Source organism: Anolis carolinensis, chromosome 3 (genome assembly GCF_035594765.1).
Source record: "Anolis carolinensis isolate JA03-04 chromosome 3, rAnoCar3.1.pri, whole genome shotgun sequence".
Taxonomy (NCBI): Eukaryota; Metazoa; Chordata; class Lepidosauria; order Squamata; family Dactyloidae; genus Anolis; species Anolis carolinensis.
In genome coordinates this window covers 341,836-357,124 of record NC_085843.1, presented here as the reverse complement: position 1 = coordinate 357,124, position 15,289 = coordinate 341,836, and the positions used below count along the sequence as shown (strand labels likewise).

General features: G+C 50.0%; 1 protein-coding gene across 1 annotated transcript in view; it reads right to left on the bottom strand.

Moving 5' to 3' along the window:
* Positions 1-15,289, bottom strand: part of LOC107983751 (oocyte zinc finger protein XlCOF6-like) — a 144,028-nt gene that overhangs the window by 32,348 nt on the left and 96,391 nt on the right. The window lies entirely within an intron of this gene.

Here is a 15,289-nt window from a genome sequence, read left to right as displayed (position 1 = left end):
CACACGCCTCGTGGCTCAGTCGCACTGGTGCAGGCAGGCAGGAAAGATTGCTGCGTCACAGCATGGCTGTGTGAAGACCAGGAGAAAAGGTTGGGTGGCTGTCTGTGGCTGAGTTTGGTGGTGTGGGTCTTTCTATTTCTTTTGTTGTTGCAAAGGGCTCTCCTGTGGGTGTTTTTTGATAATAAACGCTTTCTGATAATAATCCTAAGCCAAGTTTGGGAAAGAGTTGCATATCCCATATTTCCCTGTGCAGAGGGTGGAAGGGAGATTTTGGTGCAGGCAGGCAGGCAGGAAAGATTGCTGCGTCACAGCATGGCTGTGTGAAGACCGGGAGAAAAGGTGGGGGGTGGCTGTCTGTGGCTGAGTTTGGGTGGTGTGGGTCTTTCTATTTCTTTTGTTGTTGCAAAGGGCTGTCCTGTGGGTGTTTTTTGATAATAAACGCTTTCTGATAATAATCCTAAGCCAAGTTTGGGAAAGAGTTGCATATCCCATACTTTCCTGTTCAAAATACAACTCCTTTGGGGGAAAGAAGAGGGTGCCTTTGTCCCTTCCCCAGTCTCAAACACCACCGGGGCTGCTTGTGTCTCTGCCAGGGACGCTTCCTGATAATCCTAAGCCAAGTTTGGGAAAGAGTTGCATATCCCATACTTTCCTGTTCAAAATACAACTCCTTTGGGGGAAAGAAGAGGGTGCCTTTGTCCCTTCCCCAGTCTCAAACACCACCGGGGCTGCTTGTGTCTCTGCCAGGGACGCTTCCTGATAATCCTAAGCCAAGTTTTGGAAAGAGTTGCATATCCCATACTTTCCTGTTCAAAATACAACTCCTTTGGGGGAAAGAAGAGGGTGCCTTTGTCCCTTCCCCAGTCTCAAACACCACCGGGGCTGCTTGTGTCTCAGCCAGGGACGCTTCCTGATAATCCTAAGCCAAGTTTGGGAAAGAGTTGCATATCCCATACTTTCCTGTTCAAAATACTACTCCTTTGGGGGAAAGAAGAGGGTGCCTTTGTCCCTTCCCCAGTCTCCAACACCACCGGGGCTGCTTGTGTCTCAGCCAGGGACGCTTCCTGATAATCCTAAGCCAAGTTTGGGAAAGAGTTGCATATCCCATACTTTCCTGTTCAAAATACAACTCCTTTGGGGGAAAGAGGGTGCCTTTGTCCCTTCCCCAGTCTCAAACACCACCGGGGCTGCTTGTGTCTCTGCCAGGGACGCTTCCTGATAATCCTAAGCCAAGTTTGGGAAAGAGTTGCATATCCCATACTTTCCTGTTCAAAATACAACTCCTTTGGGGGAAAGAAGAGGGTGCCTTTGTCCCTTCCCCAGTCTCAAACACCACCGGGGCTGCTTGTGTCTCAGCCAGGGACGCTTCCTCATAATCCTAAGCCAAGTTTGGAAAAGAGTTGCATATCCCATACTTCCCAGTAGAACTGGAAAGTACAGGTATCCCCTTGTAAATAAATAAAACTAACTAAATGTTATAGACTACGCTTTTGCGACAGTTAATTGGCCAGAATATAACACGTTGCCAATCAAGATTCAACAAATATTTCCCACCAGTAACACAACACCTTACCATCATCCCTTCTGTTACCTGAAAACACTCCCCTTGTCATGAAGCGCTCAGCTGTACGCGGGTCTGGGGGAGCAAGTCCTGCTAGTGGTCAAGCCACGGCCAGGACACTGTGGGGGGCCAAAAAAGTTAAGGTGGGTCCCATCCGTCTGGAACGCCGAACTATGGGAGTGGGTGGACTTGATGAAGAACCTGGCTGTTCGAATGCAGACACTTCACAGGCATCCACCCGGAGCCGGTTGTCACATGGAGCTGAGACAACTGGACGATCAATGGAACATACAGGTGTTGCCGTCATGGAACTACAGGTGGTGGATAGTGAGGATATAGATAACCCCACCCCTCCACCAGCTACTGACAGTGAGGAGGAGGTAGAGGAGGTACTACCATCAAAACGTAGACTTTCTCATGCTGCTGAAAGGGTGCCCACGACTCCCATCTCTGAGGGCGTCGCCACAGTGGCTGTGGGGAGGCCAAGGTCATTTATTTGGGACCATTTCCATGTCCACTCTCAGAGTTCTACTTTGGCAGTTTGTAGACACTGTGGGGCAAATATCAGCAGAGGCAGAGACACGAGACATCTTGCGACCTCGGGGTTGAGCTCTCACATGAAGCGACACCATCCCTCCATTTCGCTTGGAGGGGGAACTGCAAGCCCTTCCAGTGGCAGCCTTAGCACACAAAGTTCTCCAGGTGAAGATAGTGGAAGGCGGACACAGTCCACCTTGGAGGATTGGGCCATTCCATTACCCAGAAAGAAAACGGGGGAAACATTACTCACACCCCAGCAGATAACCCAAACTGTGGGAGAGATGATTGCCCTAGATCACCATCCCTTCCGCCTGGTAGAACAAGAAGGCTTCGTACGCCTTATGAAACAACTGTGCCCCCGCTACAAAATCCCCTCCCGTCACACCTTTTCCAGAAAAGTAATCCCCGGCTTGTACGAGGGCTGTAAGGAACGCATTATCCAAATGTTGCGTACCGCCATGGGAGGACACATCCATTTTACCTCTGATATTTGGTCAAGCTTGGGAGGAGGCCACTCCTACCTCTCTCTCACGGCACATTGGTGGGAGAAGGAAGGCACTATGGATACATCCCATCGTTGGGCACTCCTCGCATTGGAGGTAGTTGATCGTGATCACAAGGCAGAGACCATCTGCAACTATCTGGAAAACATGATGGGGGAATGGATGCAGTGTAGGTCGGAAGAAATGAGGAGGGGCTTTATGGTGACGGACGCTGGGAAAAATATGATCAAAGCGGTTGAAAGTGCCGGGTTTCAGAATGTGTCCTGCATGGCCCACTTGCTTCACAATACCGTCAAGGAAGGTTTAAAGAGCCAGGAAGAGCAGTCGGCCAGCAACACAAACATCTCCCTGCTGATCGAGCGCTGTAGAAAGATCGCGGGCTACTTCCACCGGAGCATCAAGGCAGCCCGGCAGCTGAGAGACAGGCAGAGCCTTGAAGGCCTCCCGCAGCACAAGCTGCTCCAGGACGTCTCGACTCGGTGGAATTCAACCTTAAAAATGCTCGAACGCATGGTCGAGCAGCAGAAGGCGGTACACGGCATCTCCCTCACTTTGGTTGCGCCTGTTAGCAAGCTTGTTCCAACTAAGCAAGAGTGGGACACCATCTCCCAGCTAGTAGACGTACTAAAGCCATTCAAACATGCCACTGAGACCCTTTCGGAATCAAAAGCCCTTCTGAGCCAGGCAGTGCCCATGGTCTTGAGGCTAAGGAGGCACCTAGAAAGGCTTGGGGCCGGTCGAACACTGGACTCCCTGGCTGGACCGCTGACACCGCCGGTCCAGGAGGTGGTGAGGAGGTTGTCCTTTGCTGTATGGAAACGCCTAGAGCCACTTCTTTCCAGCAAGGTCCATATGCTGGCGGCCTTGTGTGATCCACGGCTAAAGTACAACGTCTGCCCAAAAGACTTTACCGTGTGGAAGGCCCAACTTGTTGACCTTGTGAGGGAGGTCTTTGCTGCCAGGGTGGAGGAAACGGGCACAGCGGCCCCTACTCCAGAAATGCCTGTCACCCCCAGCACTAGCGCTAGTGGCGAGACTGAAAGTCCCGGAGAGCCGGTAGGGGGTTGCCGTAGGGATACGGATCTCCAGCCGCGAACAGGAAACGTTTTCTTTGCAGAGACGGTGGCCATACTTGCCTGCTCTGAAGAATCTTCTTTGCTGGCTTCTGCTCAAAAGGTAGACTCGGCCGAATGCTCGGTCAACAGATACTTTGAGGAGCCTCCTGAGATAATTTCTTGTGATCCATTGTCCTATTGGGCTTCACGTGAACACATGTGGCCGGATCTGTCGCACGTAGCCCGCCAGTTCCTAAGCTGTCCTCCCACCAGCGTCCAGAGCGAAAGGGTCTTCAGCATAGCGGGAGATGTAGTCACGCCCCACCGCAGCTTGCTGGACCCTCAAACAGTTGAGAAACTTGTTTTCCTGAAGGCCAACCTTCCTGTGTTGAATTTCCCAGATTTGGATTTTGAGACCGACTGCTCCTAGAGCAACAGTTCTCCTCCTTTAAGCAACTCTGCTTCAGAGTAATTTTGGCCAATTTTTTGGGCGGCCGGGCGGGGGGGTGGCCCCTTTGGACTCTGTCCAACAACTCTCTCCTCTATCCTACAATGCTTTCCTCTCTCTTTTCCCTTCCTTTCTCCTCTTTTTCATCACTCAACGTTGCCCACTGTCGTTTTTGGGTTCATCCATCTCAAGGGGCCGTTTCCCGAATCAGTGAATCATGGAATCATAGAAAAGTAGAGTTGGAATAGAACTCATGGGCCATCGAGTTCTCCCCAAGACAGACGCAGGAAGTTTCATTCAAAGCATCCCCGACAGATGGCCATCGAGCCTATGCTTAAAAGCTTCAAAAGAAGGGGCCTCCGACACAGTACGGGGGAGACAGTTCCACTGCCGAACACGAACAGCCATCGCGGAGAGAAGTCTCTTTCATTTGTCCCTGTTGAACTTAATATACTATTGGCCCATCTCTGTATTCGGAAGTTACAAAACGTTTTATCTCCTGTAATACTGACTCTGTAGAGGTAGAAGGATATTCTGTGGAAAATTAGTCCATAAAAGCCAAGGTAGGAAATGCTTCCTCTTTGTCTTCTGTTCGGATTTCATTCAATTCCCCTTTTTTTTGGGGGGGGGGAAATATTTCCATCATGAGCCATGACTGTTAGGTCTTCTCCAGATCCTCGCAGTTCCTGTACAGAAAGAGCACTGTTATATTTGATGTGGATACTTCAGATAATCAGTGATCACTGTAGGTGTAGGAATACGCCAGACTCTCACTTTACAGAGGTATCTGTCCATCTGAACCTTTGAGGATGTCTTTATCTGCTGGGATTACTACACCTCGACCTTGGCCAGAAATTCTCTAAATTTTCATCTTTCACTGTCCCATCGGCTTGAGCGGGTGTGGTCGCCGCAGTGGCCATGGGACGGCCGCCTTTGGGTCCCCTAGCCCTCTGCACGCTTACGCGGAGGGTGCCTTTATAACTCGGAGGGGGGAATCATCAAAGACAGTGGGACACCTCCGCCTTTGCCAGCATTTCTCCAAATAGTTGTCTATTGTCCCTTCTCCTTTATATGCCGTGGTGTACGCTGAGGTCGTTAAACGGCCGCTTTTGGGTCCCCTCCCCCCTTGGACCTGGCACGCAGAGGGTGCCGTTCCCCCTTCAGGACGTGTGCCTTGCGGCTGCTTTCAATGTGTGGGCGCAGGTTACGCCGAGTGGGAACTGCCTTTGGCTGGCCTGTTGGTAAAACGATAGAAGAGGGTGGAACGATCAAAGACAGTGGGACAGTCTCCCATCACCCTGAGAGGCTGTGATTGACGCTGTTACTGCGGAACGGCCGCCTTTGGTTCCCCTTGCCCTCTGGCCACGCATGCGCACGGTGCCGTTTGCCCATCAGGGCGTGTGCCTTTGCGGCTGCTTTCAAGAAGTGGGTGCAAGTTCCGTCTCGTGGGAACTGTTTCTTGCTGGTCTGTTGGTAATAACGAGGGTGGAGTGATCACAGACTGTGGGACTGTTTCCCATTCACCTAGAAAGGCAGTGTACTCAACGTTTTGGCCGCAGAACGGCCGCCTTTGGTTCCCCTTGCCCTCTGGCCGCACACGCGGACGGTGACGTTTGCCCGTCAGGGCGTGTGCCTTTGCGGCTGCTTTCGAGGTGTTGGCGGAATGTTTCGCCGAGTGGGAACTGTTTTTGGCTGGCCTGTGGGTAAAACAATAGAAGAGGGTGGAATGATCAAAGACAGTGGGACAGTCTCCCATCACCCTGAAAGGCTGTGATTGACGCTGTTGCTGTGGAACGGCCGCCTTTGGTTCCCCTTGCCCTCTGGCCGCGCACGCGGACGGTGACGTTTGCCCGTCAGGGCGTGTGCCTTTGCGGCTGATAGTGACCTCTGGGCGCAGGTTCCGTCGAGTGCGAACCACATTTTGCTGGCTTGTTGGTATAACTCAGAGGGTCGAATCGTCAAAGACAGTGGAACACCATTAAATTTGGACTATTTTCTCAGAATGTAAACCTTGGGTCCCATCACCCTGAAAGGCTGTGATTGACGCTGTTACTGCGGAACGGCCGCCTTTGGTCCCCCTTTCCCTCCTGCCGCGCACGCGGGCGGTGGCGTTTGCCCGTCAGGGCGTGTGCCTTTGCGGCTGATAGTGACCTCTGGGCGCAGGTTCTGTGGCGTGGGAACTTCAGTTTGCTGGCTTGTTGGCAGGGACAATAGAAGAGGGTGGAATCACCGCACCGCAGCAGGACACCTCGGCCTTGTCCACCTCTTTTTAACATTTTCTTCTTCCACTTTCCAAACGCCTTAAAAGGCAGTGGTACTCGACGCTGTGGCCGCAGGACGGCTGCCTTTTGTTCCCCCCACTATCTTGCCGCGCACGCGGGCGGTGGCGTTTGCCCGTCAGGGCGTGTGCCTTTGCGGCTGATAGTGACCTCTGGGCGCATGTCCTCTGGCTACGGAAGTGCTTCTTGCTGCTTTGTTGGCAGCGACGATAGAAGAGGGTGGAATCACCGCACCGCTGAAAGCGGGACACCTCGGCCTTGTCCACCTCTTTTTAACATTTTCTTCTTCCACTTTCCAAACGCCTTAAAAGGCAGTGGTACTCGACGCTGTGGCCGCGGGACGGCTGCCTTTTGTTCCCCCCACTATCTTGCCGCACACGCGGGCGGTGGCGTTTGCCCGTCAGGGCGTGTGCCTTTGCGGCTGATAGTGACCTCTGGGCGCATGTCCTCTGGCTACGGAAGTGCTTCTTGCTGCTTTGTTGGCAGCGACGATAGAAGAGGGTGGAATCACCGCACCGCTGAAAGCGGGACACCTCGGCCTTGTCCACCTCTTTTTAACATTTTCTTCTTCCACTTTCCAAACGCCTTAAAAGGCAGTGGTACTCGACGCTGTGGCCGCGGGACGGCTGCCTTTTGTTCCCCCCACTATCTTGCCGCGCACGCGGGCGGTGGCGTTTGCCCGTCAGGGCGTGTGCCTTTGCGGCTGATAGTGACCTCTGGGCGCATGTCCTCTGGCTACGGAAGTGTTTTTTGCTGCCTTGTTGGCAGCGACGATAGAAGAGGGTGGAATCACCGCACCGCTGAAAGCGGGACACCTCGGCCTTGTCCACCACTTTTCTAAATTTTCTTCTTCCACTGTCCCATCACCTTGAGAGGCGGTTGTCGACGCTGTTGCCGAGGGACAGACGCCTACGGTTCCCCTCGCCCTCTGTCCGCGCCCGAGGACGGTGCCCTTTGCCTGTCAGGGCGTGTGCCTTTGCGGCTGCTAGTGACCCTTGGGTGCTGGTTCTGTTTGTTGGTAGGACGATAGAAGAGGGTGGAATCTCACCGCAGAAAGTCTTACACTCAGAAGTAAGACTTGTAGTCTTCAACTATCTATGGAGAACTCTCGGACAGATTCAGAAAAGAAATTCCTGTTGGACATCAACGGCGTCACTTCCTTCAAGTCCATGCCATCCTGATGCTATGCCTGTAAGATCACTACCTCCTTGAATCGGACGGGCAGTAAAACATGGAGGATGGACCAGTTGGATCTTCTAACCAAGAGCCGTGGCAGGGAAACGCGCCGAGGAAGAAACACCGATGAGGCACCATTCGGGGGGGTTGGTAAGTCAGGACAAAGCTATGATAGTGGTCCCCATTCAGCTTGAAAATGGCAGCAAACAAGCGACTTGCAAAGCGTTTGTGGATTGTGGATGTTCCAGGAACATCATTTCCCCTGAATTAGCCGAGGGATTGGGATGCGAAAGAACGGACCTAGAATCCCCAATAGCATTTTCGCAATTGGACGGATCCACAGCATCAGGATCGTTAGCTAGGTACAGTGCCGAAGATGTAAAGTGTAAGATAGGGAGTTGGGAAGGAAAGGTGTCATTTGTGATATCACAAATAGCCAGCTATAATGTTATACTAGGCATGCCGTGGCTGGGGCAGGCCAACCCGCAAATCAACTGGGAGGATAAGAGCATGATTTTCGGGAGGAATTTGGAAGAAGGGAGCCAGGAAGTTGAGAGGGAGCCGGGGAAAAGGGGGGAGGAAGACTCTGTCAGAATAGCAGAACTGGCAGATAAATTACCCCCAGAGTATCGGGATTTTGTGGACGTGTTTGACGAGAAGGAAGCAGACAATTTCCCACCGAAGCGGAGAGTTGAAGTGAAAATAGAGCTAGTCCCAGGAGCAGAGCTTCCCAAGGCAAAGATATACCCGATGTCGGCTAGGGAAAAGGAGGAACTGAGAAAGTACCTTGATAAAAACCTAGCGAGGGGTTTCATAGAACCTTCGAATTCCCCTTTAGGGGCACCTGTGTTGTTTAGGCGGAAAAAGGACCAAACGCTGAGGCTCTGCATTGACTACAGGGGCCTGAATGCAATCAGTACTGTAAATAAATACCCCCTACCCTTAGTGAAGGACTTGATCGCCCAGTTATCGGAGGGACAGATATTCACCAAATTGGATTTAATTGAAGCTTACCATAAATTGCAGATCAAACCAGAGGACAGGTGGAAGACGGCCTTCTCCTGCGCCTTCGGATTATTCAATTATTGTGTGCTCCCATTCGGTTTATGCGGGGGAGGGGCCGCGTTCATGCAATTAATCAACGAAGTGTTGCATCCATTATTGTACAAGGGAGTCTTTATTTTTTTAGATGACATATTGATAATGTCTCGGACTAAGGAGCAACACGTAGAACTAGTCAGGGAAGTCCTACAAAAGTTGAGGGAAGCGAAGCTGTATGCGAAGCTTGCCAAGTGCGAGTTCAATAAAGACCAGATAGACTTTCTGGGGTATAGGATTTCCTCCCAGGGAGTGGCGATGGACCCTGCGAAGGTGGAAGACGTGAGGGGGTGGGAAGCACCCAGAACACGGAAGCAGCTGCAATCCTTCCTGGGGTTCGCAAACTTTTATAGAACATTTATCAAGGACTTTGCGCGCCTCACTTTGCCGTTAACGGATTTGTTAAAGACTAAAGGCAGGGGAGAAACAGCCAAAGTGAAGGCCCCAGGGGCCAAACTGACCTGGACAATAGAATGCCAGGAAGCTTTCGAAGCCCTTAAAAAGCGTTTTACTGAGGAGCCTGTCCTACAGCACCCTGATATGTCCAAGGCCTTTGTACTACATTGCGATGCGTCAGACCGGGCATATGGGGCAGTTCTGCTGCAGAAAGACGAGGGGGGGAACCTGAAGCCATGTGGCTATCTGTCGAAAAAGTTTAGCGATACAGAAAAAAACTGGCCGATTTGGGAGAGAGAAGCCTTAGCGATTCTGAAAGCACTAGAGTGCTGGAGACACTTTCTGGAAGGAAGTGGAACACCGTTTGAGGTGTGGACTGATCATAGAAATTTACAGTATCTAAGATCCCCTCGTAAACTATCAGCGAAGCAGATTAGATGGGCCCAATATTTCAGCCGTTTTGATTTCAGACTCAAGTTCTTCCAGGGGAAACACAACATACTCGCTGACGCTCTCTCTAGGATGCCTCAGCACGGGGGAGGAATTCAGGAATCTGAGGGGAGCCTTTTCCTAGATAAGCAATGGGGCCTGGCAGTACTGACTCGAGCACAAGCGGCCAAAGAAAACAAACGTACTGCCATTTCCACGGGGGGAGGAGAAATATGGGAGGAAGAGTTGAAGCGAGCATATGGAATAGACAAATGGTTACAAACGAACAAAGAACAGGGAGAACTGTGTGGGGATTTGGTGTTTGTAAATAAGAAATTGTATATTCCTGAATGTTTAAGACAAGAAATGTTAAGGAAGTGCCACGATAACAAGTGTGCAGGTCATCTAGGCCCCACCAGGACTATTAAGCTATTGGCCAAACAATGCTGGTGGCCCGGAATGAGGAAAGACGCCAGGGGGTACGTCACGCAGTGTGAATTATGTGCAGAGGGAAAAACACCACCGGGGAAGCCCCAGGGGCTATTGCAGAAGGTGGTGGAGCCCATGAGGCCATGGGAATGCGTGGCAATGGATTTTGTAGGCGAACTACCCCCCAGCAGAGGCCACAGATACATTTGGACAATATTAGACCTATTCTCAAAACAGGCACACTTTGTGGCCCTGCCAAAACTCCCCTCGGCTGAAAGGCTCGCTGATTTATATGTGAAGCATGTATATCGCCTACATGGGTGTCCCGACAAAATAATTAGCGACCGGGGAGTCCAATTCACTGCAAAATTTTGGGGAAAATTCTTACAGCAGTTAGGAGCGGAAAGGAATCTGAGCTCGGCTTTTCATCCCGCAACCAACGGGGGGGTCGAACGTACCCAACAGACACTGTGCCAATTCTTGAGGATGTACACCAATTATAGACAGGACGATTGGGCGGACCTTCTTCCGTTTGCTGAGATGGCTTTTAACGGGGCCGTACATTCGGCCACAGGTCGTGCCCCATTCGAAATAGTATACGGACAGGAGGTGGCACCTTTCCCCAGGCTACCCGAGTGGAAGGAAGGAGAGGGCCAGACCGACAAGGAATGGCCGGCCAAAATTAAGCAAGGGTGGCAGACCGTGGTGGAGGCATTGCGGGAAACACAAAAGAAGTACAAGCTCTTTGCAGATCGTAGGCGCAGAGAGGGGGACAAATTGGGCGAAGGAGATCTGGTTTGGCTGAGCACAAAAAACCTGAAATTGGGGTTCCCATCTAAGAAATTGGCTCCACGCTATATAGGGCCGTTCAGGGTAGCGAAAAGAATAAACGAAGTGACCTATGAGCTGAGGCTACCCAAGGACCTAGGAAAGGTACACCCGGTATTCCATTGCAGCCTGTTAAAAAAGTATAAAGGAACTCTGGACAGCGGAGAACAATAGTTGTGTTTAATCTTTTCCTTCCAGGACGAAGGGGAGGAGGACGCCATGTCAGAACCCTGCTACTAGAGCCTGTATGTGGCTCTGAGTTTCAGGGTCACTGACATTGATAAGACACCTGCGTCTCAGGACTCGGAGAAGAAACGGCTGCTGGACTTGGCGGGGAATTTGCGCGGGGTTTTACTGAGCGGGAAGAGACTTTTCAAATGAGGGGGAGGGTATATAAAGGAGGGTTGGCCGGAGTCTCCCATTCTTGGCTTTTCTGATGTTTATGTTTCCTGCAGTAAAGTTTCTGGTGATATCACAGAGAGTCTCGTGTGTTCATTCAGGAGCGGCTGTGGTGAGCTGACACATTGACCTTGCAAAGGCATTCGACACACTGAATCAGAGCACTCTCTGGACCATCCTCCAAAAAATCGGGTGCCCTGACAAATTTGTGAACATCCTGCGGCTCCTCCATGATGACATGATGGCAACAGTCTTGGACAGCAACGGCTCCCAAAGTGACCCATTTAAGGTGGAATCAGGTGTCAAGCAGGGATGTGTTATTGCCCCCACCTTATTTTCCATCTTCATCACTATGATACTTCACCTTGTTGATGGGAAGCTTCCCACCGGAGTGGAAATCATCTGTCGGACAGATGGCAAGCTATTTAACCTCAGCAGACTGAAAGCCAAAATCAAGGTCACCACAACATCTGTTATAGAACTCCAATATGCCGATGACAACGTAGTCTGTGCGCATTCAGAAGAAGACCTACAAGCCACTCTCAACACCTTCGCAGAAGCATACGAGAAGCTCGGCCTCTCACTGAACATTGAGAAAACCAAAGTGCTCTTCCAACAGGCACCAGCTAACCCCTCTGCAATGCCAGAAATAATAATAATAATAATAATAATAATAATAATAATAATAATAATAAGAAGAAGAAGAAGAAGAAGAAGTTTATTTATATCCCGCCTCCATCTCCCCCGAAGGGGACTCGGGGCGCCTTACAGCAAAATCAAAATACAAACAATGATAAAATATAAAACATCAGGACAAAAACAAAAACCAATAAAAAATATACACTATAAGTTAAAACCACAACACAGAATTAAAACATCAGGTTAAAAACAATGAGGTTGCAATAGTGGATAAGCAAAGTGTACGGTGCACATTATGGGTAACAAATTCATAAATAAAGTGCATTAGAATCATTTAAGGGCACATTAGGTACGGCAGGGAGGAGTCCTGAGTAATATCAATCAATCAGGAATCGGGAAGAGCAACCAGTGCAAAAGGTCGAGGAGCATAATAATTGTGATGGAAAAAAGATGATCTTAACCAAAGGCCTGGGTGAAAAGCCAGGTTTTCAGACTCTTCCGAAATGCCATCAAGGTGGGGGCTTGCCTGATCTCCCTAGGCAGCGAATTCCATAACCGGGGGGGGGGGGGGGGCGCACTACAGAGAAGGCCCTGTCCCTCGTCCCCACCAACCGCACTTGTGACGCTGGCGGAAGCGAGAGGAGGGCCTCCTCCGATGACCGAAGAGACCGTGCAGGTTCGTAGGGGGAGAGACGATCCCGAAGGTAGATGGGTCCCAAACTGTTCTGAGCTTTATAGGTGATCACCAGCACTTTGAATTGGGTCCGGAAAATGAGCGGCAGCCAGTGGAGCTCCTTAAACAGGAGGGTTGACCGCTCTCTGTATTGGGCTCCCGTTAGAACCAAGGCTGCCAATACAGCTTAATGGTGTAACATTAGAAAACGTTGACCATTTCCGCTACCTTGGCAGCCACCTCTCCACAAAAGTCAACATTGACACTGAAATACAACACCGCCTGAGCTCTGCAAGTGCAGCATTTTTCCGTATGAAGCAGAGAGTGTTTGATGACCGGGACATCCGTAGAGATACCAAGGTGCTTGTTTACAAAGCCATTCCCCTCCCAACCCTGCTCTACGCCTGCGAAACGTGGACGGTCTACAGACATCACACCAAACTCCTGGAGCGTTTCCATCAGCGTTGCCTCAGGAAAATCCTGCAAATCTCTTGGGAAGGCAGGCGGACAAAGGTCAGTGTGCTTGAGGAAGCAAAGACCACCAGCATTGAAGCAATGCTCCTACGCCATCAACTCCGCTGGACTGGCCACGTTGTCCAAATGCCCGATCACCGTCTCCCAAAGCAGCTACTCTACTCCGAACTCAAGAATGGGAAACGTAATGTTGGTGGGCAGGAAAAGAGATTTAAAGATGGGCTTAAAGCCAACCTTAAAAACTGTGGCATAGACACTGAGAACTGGGAAGCCCTGGCCCTTGAGCGCTCTAATTGGAGGTCAGCTGTGACCAGCAGTGCTACAGAGTTCGAAGAGGCACGAACGGAGGGCTTAAGGGAGAAATGTGCCAAGAGGAAGGAGCGTCAAGCTAACCCTGACCGGGACCGCCTTCCACCTGGAAACCGATGTCCTCACTGCGGGAGAATATGCGGGTCAAGAATCGGTCTCTTCAGCCACCTAAGAACCCACCCCCAAGATGGAAGACAATCGTCCTCGAGCTACGAGGGATCGCCTACTTTTTCTGTCAAATGATGTTTTGGTGCTTAATTTGTATAATCATAACCTATTTTGATGTTTAAAACGCCTTTCCTTAATCCCTCCTTATTATCCAACATTTTTCCTTATCCAACGTTCTGCCAGCCCGTTTATGTTGGATAAGCGAGACTCTACTGTACTTTATTTTTCTATTCCACCTCCATCTCCCCGAAGGGACTCAGGGCGGCCAACACGGGACCAAGCCCAAAAACAGAAACAAGGTATGACAAGTTAAAACAAGCATAAATAACTACACAATATCAACACAATAATCAAGTAAAATAAACAGATTAAAACACAGTAATACAATACAGGGTGTTTGAAAAAGAACTGTAAATCACATGAAAACGAGGGAGTTCTTTCTCAAAGACCCTTTATAATACCATAATAACGAGATAAATTCTTTCCAGTATTAAAAGGTGTCATTCACTGGATAACGGGTTTCCCGGAATTACCAGGATGTGCTGTATCCTGAGGGACACAACGATTACGGGGCTGCCTTTCACGTCTGCGTCCTGAGCATCCCAACGCAGGTGCCTCCTGCCATCAAAGCAATCCTGCTGCCAACCAAGACCTGCCTCTCCACCGTCTAATTCAAACCACCACTGAGTCTTGTTGGGATGTTCACAAAAGGAGTCTCTGCTGAACCAAGTCCCTCTGGGCCATTCACTCCCTCGGCTGAGCCCCAGGATGGGATGCAAAGACAAGCACAGCTCCACCCACAATGCCATTTTCCTGTCAATCTTTCTCCTTTGCCCACTTCTCTCTTTTTTCCTTGTCCTTTGTCCAGGAGAAGGAAAAAAGGTGGACCTGGGGCACGTCTTCACTGTGGAATGAATGCAAACTGACTCCACCTCAATTGCCATGGCCCAGTGGGGTTGCTGTGTGTTTTCCGGGCATGGCTCAACGCTTTGGAAGAATGTCGACTTGTGTTTCAGAGAATAATACAGTAGAGTCTCGCTTATCCAACGTTCTGTATTATCCAATGCAGTGGTCTACCTTTTAGTAGTCAATGTTTTTGTAGTCAATGTTTTCAATACATTGCAAAGTTTTATTGCTAAATTCGTAAATGCAGTAATTACTACACTACGTTACCGTGTATTGAACTGCTTTTTCAATACATGGTAACGTAGTATCGGACACCTTCGCACTAATCAAAACTTCCCAGAAGACATCACCTCCCTGTTTCACCATTGCCTCACCACAAGCTACTTTCAGTGGGACAATGAATTCTATGAACAGAAAGATGGAGTGGCCATGGGGAGCCCTCTCAGTCCAGAAGTAGGAAATTTCTACAGGGAAGACTTTGAAAACAAGCCCTGGAAACAGCATCAAAAAAGCCAACTATATGGTTCAGATATGTTGATGACACCTTCACCATTTGGAGCCATGGAGAAGAACTCAGCAAGTTCCTGGACCACCTCAACAGCATCCACCCAAACATCCAATTCACCATGGAAATACAAAAGGAAGGGAAACTGCCATTTCTAGAAACGAAACGAAGAAGTAGAGGCACAAAAGATCAGCTTCTGATTGACAAAATGATAGTGGAGGCTTGCAAAAGCCGCAGAACAAACCTATATACAACTTGGATTGATTACACAAAAGCATTTGACTCATTGCCACATTGTTGGATCATAAAATGTCTAGATGTCATCGGGATTTGTGAAAATATTAGAAAGTTCACCAAAAAAGCAATGAAACAATGGAAAACCGGGTTGTTTGTGGGCAACGAAAGCTATAGAACTGTTAACATCAGGAGAGGAATTTTCCAGGGCGACTCACTGTCACCACTGCTGTTCATCAT